Here is a 13,973-nt window from a genome sequence, read left to right as displayed (position 1 = left end):
TGTCTTCTTGTAAATACCAATGGTCACAAACAATCACGTATTGGTCGTTTGTTCTATTGATAACTATTATGACTATCATGGAATGACTACTGTGTGACAAAATTTGTAGCATCTGATCTTCAATTAACATTGGCCCAGCATAAACCAAATAGGTGAATTGCCAATGACTTTTGGATTCTCAAAGGCATGTCTTGACTGTAAACAAAGGTCAAAACGAGTTGGATGGTGATCAATAGTAATAATACACCATGTGATAACGTATATAGCTAATTTTTAATTCTTTACTTAAAGACTATGAAAAAAAACCCAACTCATAAATGGACATGCAAATGAAATACTGTGAAGATATCCCTCCTGCGGCAACTGATACTTGAGCTAGGAACATCCACAGTGCCTGTGTGTTTACTGTCTCAACCCCGAAGACAGTCATTTGAAAATACATCAGCAAAAGGAAGTGTGAACTCTGCCTCTTCAGGTAATGGAATTAAAATTGGCCTGAACTGCTGTCTAAGAAATCAAAAGTTTAATTGGTTCTTAAAAGTAAACCAAATTATATGGAGAAAGCTAAGAAACAAGTCCATGCTTGATTGAGGAACATTTTCTTCTAGATATGGGAAGAAAGAGGTATATCAGTACAGTTACAAATTACAAATTACAATCACAAATTTGGATTCTGTTTATAACATAGAGGACATTTACAGGAAAGCATTTAAAGAAATTACATATAGATGTGCTGCTACATATAGAGACCAAGTTTACACTTCTGGGGCAAGATGGACCAAAAAGACAGAAAAATCACAGTACTTGTCCTAATTCATATTTTCTTGTTTTGGAGTGATGAATTTTGGGGCTATTCTTTGTTTGGGGGAGGTTTTTTGAGAGGAAATAACCCTAATATTTCCTTTTTGCTTTCTGCTTTCCCCTGTTTCTGTTTGACATTCTACTGACTTATCTCCCTCAGTGTACAAGCAACTCATGAATTCTCTTCCATTTCACTGAACTGCTGAATTTTTCAGTGTCTTCGTAGACACGGAGTCAGCCAAAGGCTGTGTTGGCTGGTATCGTTACTTATACTGGGGATATGAGGTCATTTTTCTGTTGAACAACTGCTCTACAAATGGCAGAACCTTAGTTTAGTGGGATGTGGTTAGGCTTAGCCGGACAGTTTTCTGCAGAAAAGTTTGACTTCATCTATGAAAGGTGAAAGGATGTTTTTGCAAAACCAACGTGTCACTTAAAACCAGATGTGTTCAGTAGTTGTCAAGGATTTTTTTTTCCTTAGCCTTTTTTTTTTTAACTCACTCTCCTATATAGTATTTTTACATGTCAAAGTAGAAAATGGAATTTAACCTTTTGTGAAATTTAAGAAAGTGCTTGAACCTAAATGGTGCCTTTGAGTTCCCATGTATTAGGATTGGCTGAAACTTTCTGAAATTGGAAACTGGTCACAAATTTTCAGAGATGGTGGTTTTGTCAGAAAATGCATTAAGCATTCCAAGATCATCATACTTACCAACTCATACTGTCTCAGCTAAGGTATCTTCTTTAACCCAAAAGCTCAAAATTAAGCAAATGCATAAATGCCTTGTTGAAAGAGGATCTAATTCTGTATAGAACATATTTGAAATTTCATAAAATTCTAATATTGAATATTACATTTATATCTATTGCAGATTTCAGGAAGTGATCGTTCTATAGAAATACTACCATAATATTATATGTCACCTGAAATTGAAAGCAGAAAAGTAAATTGATTTTCAGTTTTATGCAAGGGCAATCAGAAGCTTAGCTCTTACTGTTATTAGGCCTTTGCCTGCTCCTTCCTAAGTATACCCACCTGAATATTTCCCGAAGTCTTCCCTATTTCCTAAAAATAATACACACTCATTTATCCATATTCATATATTCTCAAGACTTTTCAGCTGTTTGCAAACTGGAATGTTAACTTCACATACTAAAAAGAAAAACAAGTCAAGGGAGATTTAGCAAATGATGAAGTTACCATTTTCAATTAGGAAAGAAAAAAAAGTTGCTTTTGTGTAAAGCAGTCATTACATAAATCTACCACATAAATACACTGATGATATGAAACCATGTGATACAACAAAGCGGGTTTCTCTATTTTGTCAATTAAAGTTAGTATTGGATTTATATATCACTGATTTCTCACGTCATAAGCTGTATAATAGCACTAGTCGTACAGATTTTATGATGGCATCCCTTTTAGAAAAAGGAACATGTTGGATTTTTAATTTAAAAAAATGACCTTGTTGCATTCCCAGTGGGAATTATATTAGGACACTATTGAAATTAAGCACACACAGGCAATTACTTTATAAAAGCTCATAAATAGACTTGACAATCTTATTCTAGTGTCGGTCATTTACTTGATTCAGCTTTTCCATAACCCAGTAAGTGTCTTTCTAATTTAAATATATTGCAGCTTCATCTACAAAAATGTCACCTTTATTATAACACGCATTTTAATCTAAAGTCTAATTTGTTTACCTGAATCTTGTTCTTTAAGCCTAATGTACATTATTACACTTACTGAAATAGTAAGAGAACGTTAAAGAAGATTGCTAAAATACTGAAATGATTTAATCTAGTTATACATTACTTGTGTCACTAAACTTGTATTGAAATCAAGCTGGGAACTGCAAAAAAAAAGTCTCAAGTTTTTCATATGTTTATAAAACACAGTGGGGCAGAGATCCTCATTTCACAGTAGAGTTTCTATATGACAGAGTCTGGATAATACTTTGAACTTACTGCTAGATTTGACTTTTAATTATTCTGTTGGGACAAGGGACTAGCTTACCTACTACTGTTTCAGCTACTGATAGAATCTCTCTCCCGCACTTTAAAAATCGGAATTTTAAAGGGGAGCATAACTCTATACTGAAAATAGTAGTGGAAGACAACAACTGTAATAAACAAAATCATCAAGCTTTACTTTTAATATTTGGTTACACACCTAATTTACTATTTCTTTAAAATTTCTTTATACAATACAAACTCACAATTTCTTTGCACAATAATAATTTAAATTACACCTTTTTCAAGAGGTGTTATATCATAGAATCTTAGAATCTTTGGGTTAGAAGGGATCTTTAAAGGTCATCTAGCCCAACACCCCTGCAATGAGCAGGGACATCTTCAACTAGATCAGGTTGCTCAGAGCCCCGTCCAACCTGACCTTGAAGGTTTCCAGGGATGGGGCATCTACCACCAATCTGGGCAACATGTGCTAGTGTTTCACCACCCTCCTTGTAAAAAATTTCTTCCTTATATCTAGTCGAAATCTACCCTCTTTCAGGTTAAAACCATTAACCCCTGTCCTATCGCTACAGGCCCTGCTAAAAAGTTTGTCCCCATCTATCTTATAAGCCCCCTTTGAGTACCGGAAGGCTGCAATCAGGCCTCCCTGGAGCCTTCTCTTCTCTAGGCTGAACAACTCCAACTGTCTCAGCCTGTCTTCACAGGCGAGGTGTTCCATCCCTCTGATCATTTTGGTGGCCTCCTCTGGACCCACTTCAACAGGTCCACATCTTTCCTGTGCTGAGGGCTCCAGAGCTGGACACAGTACTCCAGGTGGGGTCTCACCAGCGCAGAGGGGCAGAATCATTTCCCTCAACCTGCTGGCCACACTTCCTTGGATGTAGCCCATGACTGGCCTTGTGGACTGTGAACACACATACCTGGCTCATGGCCAGCTTTTCATTCAACAGCGCCCCCAAGTCCTTCTCGGCAGAGATGCTCTTAATCCCTTCATCACCCAGCCTGTACTGATACTGGGGGTTGCCCTGACCCCATGTGCAGGGTTTACATGGGCTCATGCCTCGAGCTTTTCCAGGTCCCTCTGGATGGCATCCTTTCCTTCAGGCATGTCAACCACACCACTCAGCTTGGTGTCATCTGCAAACATGCTGAGGATGCACTCAATCACACTATGTCATTGATGAAGATATTAAAGAGTACTGGTCCCAGTATGGATCCCTGAGGGACACCACTCGTCACGCATCTCCATCTGGACATTGAGCTGTTGACCACTACCCTCTGGGTGCGACCATCCAACCAATTTCTCATCCACCCAACAGTTCACCCATAAAATCCATAGCTCTGCAATGCAGAGAGAAGGATGTTGTGGGGGACCGTGTCAAAAGCCTTACAGAAGTCCAGATAGATGACATTGGTAGCACTTCCCTTGTCCTCTGATGTGGTCACTCCATCATAGAAGGCCACTAGGTTGGTCAGGCAGGACTTGTCCTTTGTGAAGCCATGCTGGCTGTCTTGAATCACCTCCCTATCCTCCATGTGCCTTAGCAGAGCTTCTAGGAGGATCTGCTCCATGATCTTCCCAGGCACTGAGGTGAGGCTGACAGGTCAGTAGTTCCCAGGGTTCTCCTTTCTAGCCTTTTTAAACACAGGTGCAATGTTTCCCTTTTCCAGTCTCCAGGAACTTCACTTGACTGCCAGGACTTTTTTCTTTTCAACTACATCAGCCAATTCCCTCAGGACTCTGGGATGTATCTCCTCAGATCCCACAGACTTGTGCATGTTCATGTTCCTCAGGTGGTCTCAAACCTGATCTTCCCTTACAGTGGGAAGGACTTTGCTTCTCCAATCCCTGTCTCAGAGACCATCCCCTTGAGAGGTGTGGGAAGAGACACTGCCAGTGAAGACTGAGGCAAAGTAGTCATTGAGTACCTCAGCCTTCCCCTCAACTGTTGTTACCGGTTTGCCGGTCTTGCTCATCAAGGGGGCATACGCTTTCTTTGACCTTCCTTTTCTTGCTGATATACCTATAGAAGCCCTTCTTATTATTCTTTGTGTCACTTGCCAAGTTCAGCTCCAGCTGTGCCTTGGCCTTCCTGACTCCATTTCTACACAGCCATGCAGCATCCCTGTACTGATTCCAGGATACCGGTCCCTGCTTCTACTGCCTGTGCATTTCCTTCCTGCCCTTTAGTTTGACCAGCAGGTCTCCATTCAGCCATGCCAGCTTCTTGCCTTCCTTTCCCAATTTCTTACACGTGGGTATCGAGAGGTTGGAGCTCTATGGAAAGCATCCTTAAAGATCTGCCAGCACTGTTCTGCTCCCTTGACCCTGTGGGAGTTTTCCATGGGGTCCTGTTGACTAACTCCATGAAGAGCTGGAATTTTGCTTTTCTAAAATTCAGGGTCCTGACTTTATTCTTTTCTTGCCCCCTATCCCTCAGGACTGTGAACTCTACCAGTCCACTATCACTGCAGCCCAGACTGTCTCCAATCTTGACGTCACCAATTAGCTTACATGCATTGGTGACCAAACAGGCATAGGAAGTTATCCCCTATGAAATCCAAGAGTGTCCTGGGTTGCCTACAGCTCACCGTGCTACCTTTCCAGCAGATGTTGGTGTGATTGAAGTCTCCCAGCAGGATGAGAGCTTGCAAGCACTATACTTCCTGGAGCTGGAGTGAGAAGGCTTCATCAATAGACTCCCCTTGGTCAGGCGGCCTGTAGTAGACACCAGCCACAAGGTTCCCTTTATTACCTCAGTCTCTGATTTTTACCCATAAGATTTCAACCTGCTTGTGGATATTCTTCTGAGACAGCTCTTCACACTCTATCCATTTCTTGATGTAGAGGGCAATGGCTCCAGCCTTCCCTCCTCGCCTGTCCCTTCTGAATGGCCTGTAGCCATCGATAGCGGCATTCCAGTCACACGATTTGTCCCACCAAGTTTCAGTAATGGCAACCAAGTTATAGCTTTCTAGCAGCATGGTGGCTTCCGACTCCTGATTGTTGCCCATGCTATGTGCATTACTGCCCATTTCTTGATGTAGAGGGCAATGGCTCCAGCCTTCCCTCCTCGCCTGTCCCTTCTGAATGGCCTGTAGCCATCGATAGCGGCATTCCAGTCACACGATTTGTCCCACCAAGTTTCAGTAATGGCAACCAAGTTATAGCTTTCTAGCAGCATGGTGGCTTCCGACTCCTGATTGTTGCCCATGCTATGTGCATTACTGCAGAGGCACTTCAGCTGGGCTGTTGGCCATGTCACCCTCTTAGAGGAAAGACCCCTTAGTTCCTTTGAGGTCTTTCTCTGGTGCAACAGGCTGAGGGGCCTCGCTAGCACACCTTCCCTCTAACCTTGGTGTGTCATCCTACAGCTTGTCGTGGGTGAGCCTGATATTATCCCCCTCCCCCTTCAAGTCTAGTTTAAAGCCCTGTCAATAAGCCCCACTAGCTTGTGAGCAAAGACCCTCTTCCCCTTTTGAGAAAGGTTAATCCCATCTGATGCCAGCAAACCATGTGCTGTGTAGGCCATCCCATTATCAAAAAACCCAAAGCTGTGGTGGTGACACCGGTCATGGAGCCATGCATTAATAGACTGGTCCCATCTGTTTCTTCCTATGTCACTGCCAGCAACTGGAAGGATGGAGGAAAAAATATCCTGTGCTCCAGATTCCGTTACCAACTGTCCCAAGGCCCTGAAGTCTCTTTTGATCGTTCTTGGACTATGAGTTGCAGCTTCATCATCCACACGGAAGAGTAGTAGTGGGTAATAATCTGAGGGCCACACAAGGCTGGGAAGTTTCCTAGTGATGTTCTTAACCTGAGTCCCAAGGAGGTAGCAGACTTCCGTAGAAGAAGGGTCTGTCTGGCATATGGGACCTCCAGTTCTCCTTTGAAGGGAGTTGCCTACAACTATAACCCGTCTTTTCTTCCTCATGGGGGTGGTTGTGAAGCTGGGGGTAGGCCTTTCTGACCTTGCCAATGTCTGGTGTATCTAGATATCACAGGGAATCTTCTTTTTCACTAGTCCAGCTGAGTGGCCTATTTCCTACTGTGCCCAAAAATTTGGACATCCTATTTGCGAATAACTGTTTGAAAATCTTGGAGCTTGCTCATGGTCAAAAAAGAAGAGTTTCGGCCTGCATCATAACAGTAGGATTTAAAAGGTTGGTCTCTCTGCAAAGGTCAGAAGACTGACAAAGGCATTAAAAAGACTTCTTCAGCATAGAAAAATAAAAGTTTTTTTCTGTCCATTCCTCTTTAAAATCATTTTTAAAAGAACATGTGAAGCACAAATTGGGAGATAAGTTAATAAAATGTTAAGTATTAATATAATTGAAGTGATATGCTAAATAAAAATATATTAAATCAAATATAACATATAATTTTAATAATTTTGGTTTAAAAATCTTAATTTTAAAGGTTGTTCTCCAGCTTTGATGCCACTGGTTTATTTTTTATTTTCTTACCTTCTCTTGTTGTTTTATTAAAAATAACTGTCATACCTTGAAAATGTAATAGATGACTGTTTCTGTCAATATTTTGTTAGACTTGATTTAAGGGTTTTGTACAAATTAGCATACGTATATTTTCTTATCCATACATCTTTCTGTCATTCACTCTGGGGCAGGGGGGGAAGAATCGTTTTAGATTATATTTCTTTGTTCCAGTTCGCTGTGTGACAGTGGAGCTCACTGTGCGAGAACAAAGGAGTGACAAACATTAGGATAAATAGTCAAGGCCGAGGGCATAAGAAGGATTACTTTGGGTAGTAGAGTTGGCTTGTTCCAGTTTAATTTGTGTGTGAAACTATTGCCTGAGCCAAGGAAGTTTCTGCCTGGGAAAGTGCACCGTCTGTTAGCGACCTACTGAGGAAGGAGAGACTTTGCAGTGTCTGGATCTTTTCTAAACAACAACAAAAAAAGCATGATCCTTTTTGCACAGCTGTTAACTAGGTCTATCTGCAGTGTAGAATACCTCAGTCTCCTAGTTGAAGACTACGAGTTTCTATAAATGGAAATAACTTAATAACTTTGCTGGTTTATCAGATGGTTAATTCTAGGTCTAATATTATCTCAAATTTTGTCAAGCTAGCACCAGTCTTTATCAACACTAAATCATTTCTGACTAAACCAGCAAATTCTGTCAGGCTTTGCCTAAAAACGTCACTTCAGCCTGTCACTGAGTGACAGGAGAGTTAGAAAAAATCTTGACAACAGATGTATCAATATTTCAAGAATATTGATAGAAGCTGAAGGTAAACTACAGTACACTGTCAAATTTCCTATTTATTATTCTGGCAGTATTTATTTCAGGATCCAGTCATGGGATTTAAAATTGATACGTATTCCAGAGAAATTGTAAAATGAAATATTTCTAAAGAATCTGAATGGCTTCAGATTAAGTAGCTAAATGTAAAATGAAAGAAGGATTCTTTTGATGTCTTCCAGTTAAATACACAAGTATGTAGCAAGCTGGTGAACTTGTATATTAATTAATAAATTTATAGTAATACATTAGCCACTCAACACTCACTTGTGTATAAACACTTCATGCACTCTAATGCTAAGAAGACAGTATTGAAAACAGTGGAGTTGCTAGAGGTCTAACGAGTTACATCATCCTTGAGAAATTGTTGTGCATGCACTGTCACACTGTCCCAATATACAGCAAGTAGCCCCAGCTAAAGCTTAACACTGGTAGGTAATACTATCTTATGTAATTTGTCTGCAGTTATCTGTTCATGCTTTTCGTACAAATGATTCATGTCCCTTCAGAAGGGTTCTTCACAGGATCAGGGCTGTCCAGACAATGTCATATTGTATGGATATGTCATATGTTATTATGCTGTGGCCGGTAGAAGATTCTCACAGTACAGTTGCTGAAAGAATTTTACCTTAAAGCAAATTTTTATAATTTTTTTTTTCCAGAGAAAATTATGCAGCAGCTGTATTTATGGACTGGGAAAAAAAAAAAAAGGGAAAAAATCCAGCATGCAGACATTAGTGTGAAAAAGTGGGAGAACTGAAGATGGAGCAGTTGAATTTTTCATGGATTGGCAAGCTCCAAGGGCAGCTTAATAGGAGCTAAATGGAATAATTTCACTGGAGAATGTAAATAGGAATACAGAAAGGGAAAATATATAACAAGGTCACAGAATCACAGAATCACAGAATCACAGAATCATTAAGGTTGGAAAAGACCTTTAAGATCATCAAATCCAACCACCAACCCAACACCACCATGCCCATTAAACCATGTCTTGAAGTGCCACGTCTACACTGTTTTTGAAGTCTTCCAGTGATGGTGACTCCACCACCTCCCTGGGCAGCCTGTTCCAATGCTTGACCACTCTCTCAGTAAAGAAATTTTTCCTAATATCCAATCTAAACCTCCCCTGGTGCAACTTGAGACCATTTCCTCTCATCCTATTGCTGGTTACTTGGGAGAAGAGGTCAATTAACTCTGCTGCCAGGTTGCTATATCTGACTAATTTGAAATGACGACTTTTAAAGATTCTGTCATGGAGATAACATGATTGAAGGAAATCGACAAGTTATGTTAAATGACACAAACTAAGCCAGATGTTAGACTTTTTAAGGCCTTCTGCCCCACTGAGCGAATACAGTTCTAAACTATTGCCTACACAACTTTTGATAAATAAACTCCCAAACCCTTTCAGAATCTATTAAAAAAATCTTCCTAATCAAAGAAACCTCTCACTGCTTCAGCTACATTGGAAACTACAAGTACACGTTACAGGCTGCCGTGCTAGTGATAAAAGTAATTATAGACCTTTTATGTTTTACTGAAGGAAATATACTGCTATTTGATCTTTCTTGGGCTCACTGGTTCCTTGGTGTGCGAATGTCCCTTTTTGACCTTAGAATTTTAAACAAAGTTGGCACTCCCATTACTGCATTAATGTATGCCTGCATTATTTTTTAATAAAGTTGTTGTAATAATTCAGGAAAACTGGATCTTTTGTCTGGCTCCCCCACAAGATAATCCAAATCTGCCACGTATACATGGAATCATTCCAGCTAGCCATTTACATCAACTACAGATAATTTCCTATATCAAGGACATGTTAATTCCAAGTGGGCACTATGAAAATCAATGTTAATGAGCCTCCCAGTGACCATAAATCTTCTTATAAGTAAATAAACGGAACTCAGTTAAATATAAACTTTCGTATCCTCTGATGTATAAATGTGATTTACCACAGTATATTTAGGGGAACTAACATTATGCTTGGAGCCAATCCGCGCCTAGGCCAGTCTGTACCGCATTTGTGCAACAGACACACACACTCCTCCTCCATCCCTCTTTCTGCGTGCCTGCATAAAGGACTGTGCTCTGCTCCCATAGCAACTGCTATTATTTGGGACCATATCTCTATGCATTCAAAAGGCACCTTCCTCTGGGCCTTTCAGAGTAACCAGTAGGAAAATAATTTTTTATATTTTAAATTAATTCCTGTGACACAAAAGAATGAAACAAAGCTGCTGGGACTGTAAGCAAAGGAGCCTCTGCCAGGCAGAGAGGGTTTGTGTCGTCCGTCTTGATTCAAATCTGGCAATAACACACTGAAGCCAAAATCAGAGAAAGAAGCACCATCTGTACAGCTGCAAATGTATCAGCATTGACTGAGGAGTAACTAGCAAATTTTGTCAATCTGAAATTGGTAATGGGAAGGAGCTTCAATATTTGAAGTAATAGACAGATTTCAAGCTATTTGTTTATTATTTCCCCATACTTTCTTCTGATCCTCTATCTCACTCAAGGTACTACTTCTTCTTCTAGGGCCAGCCTGCATTATTGAAGAAGTCTTGAAAGTAGGCTGTGTATATACATGGGTTTGACTGAATATAACAACAATTTTGAAGCAGCTGGAAGTAGGGAAGAACAATAAAAGCGTAGAAACACTATTGATTTCTATATGTTGATAAAAAAACCTGTCATTGGCTCTGGGAAAACAGAATTTGCAAATTTTATTTTTATTTTTCCTTTCTCTCACCTGCAGTTTTCCTGGCTCTGCACTCAAGACATGCACAAGTATTTTTGTCTTGCACATAATGGAGACTAGAAATAGTGATGAACTGGAGCCACTTCTGACAGATGGCCTTGCATGTCTTCATTCTCAGTATTGTGCGAAACCTGATGGGCCCCGCAATTGTCAAAAGGCAAACTTAAGATGGAAATGAAAGAAAGACAGCAGAAATCCATGGCATATATTTCATTTTTGCCATCACTTTCCCAAAATTTGTTGCTCTATATACCACCAGGCTTGATTGCTCAAAATTTAAAAAAATGTATCCCCTATATAAAATCATCAAATAATGCCTTGTTATTTTTATTTATTGAAAACTTGTTTATTTTTTGCAGTTGTTGATTGATGGTCCCTCAGAAGTCATTTCTAAAATTTCTGTGTCATGATAGGTCCTAACTTCACTGAGGTGCTTTGACTCTACAGCATGAAATTAAATTTGGACTGCTAGACTTGAGGCTCCAGTGTATAAAAGGAGTTTGAGCCAATTTAATAGGATTAAATTCTAGATCAAAATGAATGAGATACATCAACATTAGCCACCCTTAAGCCAATTTAAGAGCATCTACACAAGGGATTTCACTAGTTTAAATCAATTTAAGAATTGATTTAACTAAATTGTTACAATTCCTTTCTGTAAGCAGGGGACAAGCTACGTGAGTTTTATATAGGGAAGCTCTAAGCACTCGTAACACCAGGGATTTCAAATGTTCCTGGTGTAAGCAGGTGTCCACTAAGAACTATTATCAAGATTAAGGGTATTGTATAATGTATGGAGGTTGGGCACAGGAGACAGATACAGGGGAAACTGGGTACCACTAATATAATTATTTTTTTTATATATATATATGTATAATCAAGGCAAGATACACAGATCTGAAATTACAGGATCTGGCAAACCTGTCAGATTCAAGAAAGAATTATAAAGCTGTTATGATGCAATTAATGGTGGACAGGAAGAGACTTTACTGTAAGTTGAAGATACCACACAGATCGATTTTCTGGGTGTGGTGGGTTGATGCTGGCTGGATACCAGGTGCCCACCAAAGCAGCTCTGTCACTCCTTTCCTGAGCTGGACAGGGGAGAGAAAATACAACAAAAGTCTCATGGGCAGAGATAAGGACAGTGACAGATCACTCCCTAATTACCGTCATGGGCAAAACAGACTCAACTTGGGGAAATTAGTTTATTACCAATCAAATCAGAGTAGGATAATGAGAAATAAAACCAAATCTTAAAAACACCTTCCCCGCACCTCTCCCTTCTTTCCAGGCTCAACTTTACTCCTGTTTTTCTCTACCTCCTCCCCACAGCAGTGCAAGGGGATGGGGAATGGGAGGTGCTGTCAGTTCATCACATGTTGTCTCTGCTGCTCCTTCCTCCCTAGGGGGACGACTCCTCACACTCTTCCCCTGCTCCAGCATGGGGTCCCTCCCACGGAAGACAGTCCTCCATGAACTTCTCCAACATGAGTCCTTCCCACAGGCTACAGTTCTTCACAAACTGCTCCAGTGTGGGTCACTTCCAGAGGCTGCAGTCTTTCAGGAACAGACTGCTCCAGCGTGGGTCTCCCAGGGGGTCACAAGTCCTGCCAGCAAACCTGCTCCAGCCTGGGCTCTTCTCTCCATGGGGCCACAGGTCCTGCCACGAGCTTGCTCCAGCATGTGCTTCTAATGGGCTGCAGGTGGATATCTGCTCCGGCACCTGGAGCATCTCCTTCCCCCTCCTTCTTAACTGACCTTGGTGTCTGCAGAGTTGTTCCTCTCACATATTTTCACTCCTCTCTTTGGCTGCAATTACTGTGCTATTTTTTTTCCTCCTTCTTAAATATGTTATCCCAGAGGTGCTACCACTGTCGCTCATGGACTCAGCTTTGGCCAGCAGTGGGTCCATCTTGGAGCCGGCTTGCACTGTGTCTGTTGGACATAGAGGAAGCTTCTAGCAACTTCTTACAGAAGCCGCCCCTCTAACCCCCTTGCTACCAACACCTTGCCATGTAAATCCAATGCACTGGGTTTTTTTCATCCTTGAAAATACAAAGATTTTCACAGGTATGTTAACAGTGCAGCTCAAACCTCTGTTAGTGACAAAAATAATTCAGCATCTGTTCAGTCCTTGCCTTTCTCTAGGAATACTAGACAGAGCGTCAGTTAACATTACTTTTGACAATGCTTACCCAGCCTGTAGACAGCTATTTCTAGGAGCTATATGTGTCTTATTATTATTATTACACCTAATTGCAAAGTAGTATTCTGTCATTAAACTAAGATGAAGCCTGAACTGATATTTGGGTTTCAGTTCAACTACTGCTCATACGGGTAGACTGACAGATGTCAGTCACTGTCTGTGCATGCTTAGTAGTCACCAGCGTGGAAAGCCATGAAAAACTGACATATGTCTCTCTCTGTGTTTGTATGCATGTGTCTATGTATAATGTACCCCAGTACTTACCAGGCCCCTTTCATCAATTTTTTGGTTTTTTATTCTCTAACAGAACTGTTGCAAAGGTGTCACTGTGTGGGATAATTTTTCATCATTGACATTACGTTGTCACATTCATTTTCAGCACGGAACTGTATTTAAGGAAGCATGAGGAATCAAGACCTGAATATTTCAAAAGTCGCCATGAAAGTGAAGATGGATGCCTGAAATGTAATGTTTTGTCACAGAACACTAAGGAACTCCCTAGAAATCCTTAACTCCTTAGAAGTCCTTAACTCCTTAGAAATTCTTAACTGTAGTTTAATGATTATAGAAAAGGACTGAAACGTAATCTAATCTTATTAAGGAAGCCCCAGATTCCTTAATCGTCTAAACCCAAATAACTATTTTATCAAGTTAACTTTCATTTTTAAAAGTGCCGTTTCAAGTGTAGGGGATGCAGGAGCCCAGGTGCTGGCAGTGGGGGGGCTGCAGGGTTGTCTCTGCGAGGAGAGGCCAGGGCTGTCCTGCGCTGGACACAGCCAGCTCCAACAGATACACCGCAGGGCACTGCTGAGCCCCTCAGCCAAGATGGTGGGGCCTCTGGGAAAACATATTTAACATAGGGTAAAAAACACCATGCAGCAGTGAGAGAAGTGAGGAAAAAACGTGAGAAGCAGCCCTGCAAACAGCAAGATGAGAGGAGGAAGGGCGGGGGG

Source organism: Phaethon lepturus, unplaced genomic scaffold (genome assembly GCF_000687285.1).
Source record: "Phaethon lepturus isolate BGI_N335 unplaced genomic scaffold, ASM68728v1 scaffold1494, whole genome shotgun sequence".
NCBI lineage: Eukaryota > Metazoa > Chordata > Aves > Phaethontiformes > Phaethontidae > Phaethon > Phaethon lepturus.
Note: the sequence above shows the minus strand (reverse complement) of the source record.